This window comes from Monodon monoceros, unplaced genomic scaffold, assembly GCF_005190385.1.
Source record: "Monodon monoceros isolate NGI ecotype Baffin Bay Population unplaced genomic scaffold, NGI_Narwhal_1 Super_Scaffold_7, whole genome shotgun sequence".
Lineage (NCBI taxonomy): Eukaryota > Metazoa > Chordata > Mammalia > Artiodactyla > Monodontidae > Monodon > Monodon monoceros.
The window spans coordinates 98,225,070-98,233,192 of NW_021703784.1; positions in this window are offsets into that span (position 1 = coordinate 98,225,070).

Below are 8,123 nucleotides of genomic sequence, written 5' to 3' on the forward strand. Positions count from 1 at the left end.
TGCACAATCAGAAGTTGAAATTAAAAAACAATGCAATGGATAATGTCCAAAATTATCAAAATCTTAGTAAATTTGACAAAAGATGTGAAAGACCTGTATAGTAAAAAAAAAAATTGCTGAGAGAAACTAATGAAGACCTAAAAGGGATATGTATATACAATGTTCATGAACTGGAAACCCAATGTTCTTAAGATGTCAATAAGAACAAATTTGACGGGGCTACACTGCATAACTTCGAGACTATTACAAAGCTGCAGTAATCAGGATAGTATTGTATTAGTGTAAAGATAGACACATAGATCCATGGAGTAGATCCGTGGAACTGTATAGAGTCCAGAAATAGAACTACATATGTATAGTCACTTGGTTTTTGACAAAGGTGGAAAGGCACTTCAGTGTGGGAAGGATAATGTTTTTCAAAAAATTGTCTTGGAACAATTGGATATATTTAAAAATCTCCCACCCTTCTCATACCATCTATCAGGTTAATTCTTGATGGATCATAGGCCTAAATGTAAAAACTAAAAATATAAAACTAGGAAAAAAATGGGACAAAATCTTATTATCTTTGTATTTGGCACAGATTTCTTACACGACACAAAAAGTATGAACTATAAAAAAAGTCAAAATTTCAAACTTTTTGCCTTTTAAAAGTCACTGCTGCTAACCATTCCCCTGCCCCCATGCGTGAGGTGGTGCAAATAGCCTATCCTACCATATTCCCAGGAACAGAGCTGGGAAAGGTCCTCAACACCTAGTCAGAGTAAAGATGAACAGAACAGGTTTATCTAGGCTCTCACTTGCTTCCGTAGGACCCATCCATGCGTGCCAATCCCACCCCTCGTTGGAGCCCTCCATCTCACCTCCTTGACACTCTTCCTCTGGTCTGGCCCCATGTGGTTCCCTGCCCTGTGAGACTTTCCCCATCTCCCTCAGGTAGACTAAGGCACAGCTGCTTTCTGGCTCCATCCAGGATGGCGATGCCACGGGTGCCCCTGCAGCTCAGTCCGCCGAGCAGCAGTGAACGCTGGGTAAGCTCTGCTTGGGGAAGAGCCACAGCAGCCTCTGCTCCCTCTGGGCTCCCCCCAGAAGCTTCGGGAAAGAAGGAAGAGCAGGCATCAGAAGGGAAACTGGCCATAGCCTGTGTTCCAAAGGTTTGCAAACTTGATCTCAGGTTACTGTCCTGTCTGTCCTTTTGGAGCTCAATTCTGAGCTTCTCGTGGATACATATAGAGCAGGCAGCAGCAGCCAGAACTAGAGAAGCTGAGTTACTCGAGGCCTGAGGCACCTGCTTTGTATCCTTACTGAGGAATGCAACCTTGGTTGCCCCCAATCAGCAAAGCAGAAAATAAGTTCCATGGCCCGCCCCAACCAAAGCTCCACTCCTGCCAATAACTTTGAACTTTCTCGACCAAAGCCATCTGTCCTGCATGCTGCAAAGAGGAAGTGAACTCATTTTCTTATAATGGGGAGCTTTGAAAACCGTCACACCTTTGTTTGGTACTTGCCTTGATTGCAATTTATTAAGCCTAGAAAAGGGGACATGAAGGTCCAACACTTTCATTCAGATTTAGTTGCCTAAATCCACGAGCCTTTAATCTTATTTGCCTACAGATACACACACACACACACACAAACACACAACTGCCTACATTACTTTCCTCTTTAAACATTCCCCATTCCTCTGCTATTAAGATATAGGAAAGCTGATCCTATCAGATTAATTTCAAGATAACGAGTCTAGGGTTACATGTCAAGGGAGAGGAGATAATAACCCATGAGAGCTGTAACATTTCTTTGGGCCTCTGTTGTCCCTGCCAGCCCTGCCTCTGGCCTGGAGGGATTGGTGAGGGATGGGGATTCATCCCACAGAATCAGAGCAGGAGAATTTGAGGGGTATATTTGTGTCTTTGAATTGTGATTTGAGAATAACAGAGGTAGGGGCCCCCGGGATTCTGTAACAAAACAAGTACAGGGGCTTCCTTGGTGGCGCAGTGGTTGAGAGTCCGCCTGCCGATGCAGGGGACACGGGTTCGTGCCCCGGTCTGGGAAGATCCCACATGCCGCGGAGCGGCTGGGCCCGTGAGCCATGGCCGCTAAGCCTGCGCGTCCGGAGCCTGTGCTCCGCAACGGGAGAGGCCACAGCAGTGAGAGGCCTGCGTACCGCAAAAAAAAACCCCAAAAACAAGTACAGGATCACCTCCTGTAAGGGATTGCTTGTACTCAGAAACCTCATGGGGGTGCTGGGAGCAGCAGGAAGGGCTTGGGAGGGTGCAGTCAGCACTGCAGGAATGGCAGGGAAACACGCCAGCCTAGAAGATTCCTGCCCCAGGTATCTTGGTCATGATGTTATTAGAATGTTTGTGATCCCACTGGACTAAATTGATTGAGAGCAGACACAATGGCAGAGAGAGGGAGACAGAGATTTGAGACGATGCAGGAAAAATATAAGCTCAGGGCAGAGACGGTAGTTCTGTGTGGTCAGCGTTTCATCAGAGATCCCTTCAGGGCTGAAAAGGACCTGACAGTAGCCACTTGAGAAGCCCTGGTTTGATCTAGGTGACCATCACGCTTCCTGGATGGACACCTTTTGTGGCCCCCAAACCTGTCCCTCTTACCCGGTGCCCCTTACCCCTGGCTGCCATGCCACCCTCTTCCACCCCCAGCACCCAGCCCTTGCTGGGTCTGCCTCTGCAGCATCCAGCTCTGCAGGAGACCCCAGCAGGGAGGACCCTCACCACGAAGGCAGTTGCAGTGATTTTATTGAGAGGGGCCAAGACGAGGTGGCAGCGCCAGGAGGGGGGAGAGTCCAGATGCATCTGGTTACACTCCTGGGAGCAGGAACCCGTCCCCTCTCTGGCCCAGCCCAGCGGGCTGCACCGGGAAGAGCACTGTCTCTTGCGCTGCCGTCCTCAGGACCACGTGCCGCTGGCCCTTTGGCAGTTGTGTCTTGTGTTTTGCTGAAACAGATCAAGAAGACTGACTCAGGCAGATACCACAACAGGGCAGTAAACTCTTACTGTGTCAGGGTCAAGGGTGTGGGCTTTGTATCCAGCCCCAGATAACTGCTCCCCGGGGAACTAGTTGGAAACAGGGATGTTAACTGTCAATTACAAATCACCTACTGTGTGCGAGGCACCGTGCAAGGTCTCTGCCTTGGCTGTGCTTCTCAATCACACCGGCTCTCTGTGCCAGGGGAGGGGGTGGCGGTGGTGTTATTTTCATCTTCGTTTTAAGTTTATGGAAAGTGAGCCTCAAAGTCATTACCCAAGGTCATGTAGGGTGTGCAGTTAGGTCGGAATCTGACTCAGAAGGTGTTGCTCTAGGTCAGCTCTGCTGCACCGCTGTGCAGACATGAGGAAGGAAGGTAAGGGGAGGCCCCCCCATGGCCTCTAGTTGGCACCCAGACTTTTCTGATGCCGCTGCCGACCGCCCAGTCCTCGCCCAGCAGTGTTGAGCCCTGGCCCCAGGCTGCTGTGGCTCACCCAGACTTCCTGACGCCCGTGGGCAGCAGGGCGTGGTATCTGGTGTCACCCACAGGGCTGGCAGATGACATAGCCTGGAAGTGCGGGGACGTGAAGACTTGCCGGGCTGGATTTCTTTTACTTTTCATCTGACGTTGGAGTACAGCTGATTAACAATGATGTGAGGGCTTCAGGTGCACAGCCAAGGGCCTCAGCCGTACGTATGCATGTATCCGTTCTCCCCCAGACTCCCCTCCCATCCAGGCTGCCGCATGACACTGAGCAGAGTTCCCTGTGCTGTACAGTAAGTCCTTGTTGGTTTTCCTTTCTAAACAGAGCAGTGTGTACCTGTGCACCCACTGGAGTATAGTTGTTTTACAATATTGTGTTCGTTTCTACCGTACAGCAAAGTGAATCAGCCGTATGTATACATATATCCCCTCTTTTTTGGATTTCCTTCCCATTTAGGTCACCACAGAGCACTGAGTAGAGTTCCCTGTGCTATACAGTAGGTTCTCATTAGTTATCTAGTTTATACATAGTATCAATAGTGTATATATGTCCATCCCAACCTCCCAGTTCATCCCACCCACCTCCCTTTCCCCCTTGGTATCCATATGTTTGTTCTCTGTGTCTCTATTTCTGCTTTGTAAATAAGATCGTCTATACCAATTTTTTCAGATTCCACATATATGCGTTAATATACAATACTTGTTTTTCTCTTTCTGGCTTACTTCACTCTGTATGACGGTCTCTAGGTCCATCCATGTCTCTACAAAGGACCCAATTTCGTTCCTTTTTATGGCTGAGTGATATTCCATTGTATATATGTACCACATCTTCTTTATCCATTCGTCTGTCAGTGGGCATTTAGGTTGCTTCCATGTCCTGGCTATTGTAAATAGTGCTGCGGGGCTTCCCTGGTGGCGCAGTGGTTAAGAATCCGCCTGCCAATGCAGGGGACATGGGTTCGAGCCCTGGTCCGGGAAGATCCCACGTGCCTCGTGGGATTGAGCCCACACGCCACAATTATTGAAGCCCCCGCGCCTAGAGCCCGTGCTCCGCAACAAGAGAAGCCACCACAATGAGAAGTCTGCACACCGCAAGGGAGAGTAGCCCCCACTCGCCACAACTAGAGAAAGCCCGCGGGCAGCAATGAAGACCCAACACAGCCAAAAATAAGCAAATTAATTTATTAAAAAAGTAATTTTTCAAAAAGTGGCAATGTAGCAAAAAGCCATTATAGCAAAAAGCCTTTATAGTAAGAAATCATTAACGAGACAGTGTTTTGTGAGGCAAGTCTATTTCCCTTGGACCAGATCCCTGTACTGAGGCAGCTGAGGCTTTTGTGTGGGTTCCAAGCCTTCTAGACGGAAGTCACAGATATTTTCCCGATGGCCATTGGGCCCTGGGCCTGTGACATCCGGAATCTGGTGGTCACTCCTCCCTTCCGTGTGGGAGTCTGGCTGGGAGGAAAGGGGCTGTGCTGGGGGAGCGTGGTCAGGTGGGGAAGCCTGATGCAGATCCGAGGCTCAGAGCAGAGCTCATCCCCGCAGACATGTGTCCACTGCGTGTGGAGATTCCAGTGGTCAGGGGGCCGGTCCTGCCTCAGCCTGGCCGTCAACCTGCAAGATGACATTTCCCTCTTTGACCCCGGGTTCTTCATCTGCTATGTTGCTGTGAGCACACCGTCCTGCCAACCTTATGGGAGCCCCGTGCCAGATGCTGTGTGCTAGAGGTTCCCAAACTCTGCTGCCCAGTGGCACCCCGGGCATTCTGATGTCAGCATGGGATACCGCTGGATCACAGGAGCTTTAAGAGTTCCCGAGGGGATTCTAGTTAGGGCTTGCTTGCCTGCTTGCTTCCCAAGGGGGGCAAGCTGGTTCCTTCTATGGGGTGAGGGTAGGGGTGTGTCCAGGGGTCGGGCCGGAGGGGTGGCTTAGGTGTTTTGCCCACCCCTTTGGTGGTGCTGTGTGCAGGGGGCATGCGCGGTACCCAGCTTTTCTCCCGACCCCCTGCTTTTGCTCCCGGTTCTTCAGAAGTGGCATTTGGGTTTTTGGTCTCTTTGTATCTTGTCCATAATTTGCCCCAACTGCATGCAGTTATTTTTAGTCCCTTATAGTTTCTTTGTATTTTGTTGCTCGAGGAGACGTTTATCCAGGTGCAAACGCTGCGGCAAAGTGTCCCAGGTCCCAGCCTGTCTCCATCTGAGGAGCCCGGGCTTGGGCTTGCTGGGACTGGAGCATCTCCAGGTTCTCAGAAGAGCTGCCATGTGTCATGGACCATTGTCCCCTTTTGGCTGCTCAGCATCTGGACCCTTCCTATTTGATGGGAATCTGAAGGCAGGTGGGAGACAGGACCCCACCTCACACTGTAGAGGCTGAGAGGGGACACAGTCACATTTCCAGCTCTCCGGCACAGAGAGCTTGGACGTGCAGCAGGCGGCCCGGGTTGACCAAAGGCGTGTTCGTATCCAAGACTTTCAATTTTGAGGGAATGACAAGAATGTTCCAGAGCAATCATGATTAATCACGGCAGCCAGGGTGAACATGGGAACCCAGTGCCCACAGACTCCACTGGTGTGGCCACCAGCATCTGAAGGTGCCAGCCCCAGGGGCACATCCTAAGAAGATGGTTCCTGTGGCTGGATCCCAGATCTGCCCGGCCTCGCTTGTTCCGGCATGTTAAACCTAGTCCTCCCTCCCCTTCACGAGTTCCCTTTTTCTTTCTTTTTAAACAGCTTATTTGGGGGAAGATACAAATCACACGCTCCACAATTAACCCATCAAAATTGTGCAATTCGGCCGCTTTTAGTACATTTATTACAATGTTGTGCAACCATCGCCACTCTCTAGTTTCAAAACATTTTCATCACCCCCAAAAGAAACCTCATTAAGCAGTCTCTCTCCACTTCCCTCTGCCCTCAAGCTCTGGCAACCACTACTTCGCTTTCTGTCTCTATGAATTTGCCTGTTCTGGACATCAGTGCAGTCACACAATATGTGGCCTCTCGTGTCCAACTTCTCTCACCTATGTAATGTTTTCAAGATTCATCCATGTGATAGCCTGTATCAATATTCCACTGTATGGACATACCATATTTTTAATCTTACTCATAAGCTGGTGGACAATTGGGTTGTTTCCAATTTGGGGCTATTATGAGTAACGCTGCTATGGACATTCCTGTACAGGTTTTGGTGTAGAATAGCAGTAGAAGGTAGAATCGCGGTTTCCAGGGGTTGGATGGTGAGGAAAATGGGAGTTATTTAACAGCTATAGAGTTTCTTTTTTGCAAGATGAAGACAGTCTGGAGATTGGTTGCACTGACTGCAGAGTGAATATGGTGTTAGGCATATTTAAAATGGTAAATTAGATGTTATATGTATTTACTAAAATTTTTAAAAAATTTACTGAATAATCCTTACAATTAAGGATGATGGGGTTTTTTCCTTTAAAAACGTAGCTCAGACAAATCATTCTTAGTGCACAGCCTCAAGATTTTGTAGGCCACAAAGTCAAAGGTAAAAGGCAGCAGGCTACTTTCTATATTTCTGACAGTAAGGCCATACAGGAACTCAAAAATGTCATGGAGCTGAGATTTTCACAATTCTGTGTGGAAAAATGATAATACATGCAGCAGAGTTACGGATAAGTTATTTCAAGGAACAAGAAATGTGCAGAAAAAAACTTACTCAAGGGATCCCTGGTGGAGAAAAGATCTGGAAATACCAGAACTTCTTTGACATTAATAAATGTCTCCTGAATGATCAAATAAATGATGAGATCATTCTGATTTTACTCCCAGCACTAATTCTCTTGCATGACAGATGTGTGTGGACAGATTCAGGAAAACAATAAGAAATGTTTATTCTGCAAGATTTTACTTTACAAGAAAGAGTTGAAAATCTAAGTGATGTTTATTTTTGTTTTCCAGGAAATCATATATAATAGTAATTTCTGTGAACCATTTTAACTTTCCATAAGATCTTTGACTCAGAAGACGTCGACTGGCGATGAGTATAAACCACAAGCTGTCTTTCTTTGTGTGTGTGTGTGTGTGTGTGTGTGTGTGTGTGTTTGTCTTTGTCTTTTGATCTACACACTGCAACACAATTGTTGAAACCTCAAATACATTTTCATTTCAACAAAGTATCTGCAAACCTGAAGTTCTTTTTTGTTGTCTGATTAAAATAGAGGCTTCAGAGAGCTTCATATCTCTCTCTCTCTCACACACACACAATTATTCATTAAAGAACTCATGGGTGAGATAGCTAGTGGGAAGCAGCCGCATAGCACAGGGAAATCAGCTCGGTGCTTTGTGACCACCTAGAGGGGTGGGATAGGGAGGGTGGGAGGGAGGGAGGCGCAAGAGGGAGGGGATATATGTATACGTATAGCTGATTCACTTCGTGATACAGCAGAAACTAACACACCATTGTAAAGCAATTATACTCCAGTAAAGATATTAACAAAAAAAAATTAATCCCTTGTCTGGAAACTGGTTTTCCTCCCCTCCCCACCCACCCCCATCTCCCCAGGAACCAGAGGGGAGGTTCTGGCAGTTGGGTCCTGCCCCAATTCCCTGATCCGCCACAGTCTTCATCTTCATTCTGACCTCTGCTGGCCACGGCCGGGCACTTTTCTCAGCTCTCTCTGTCT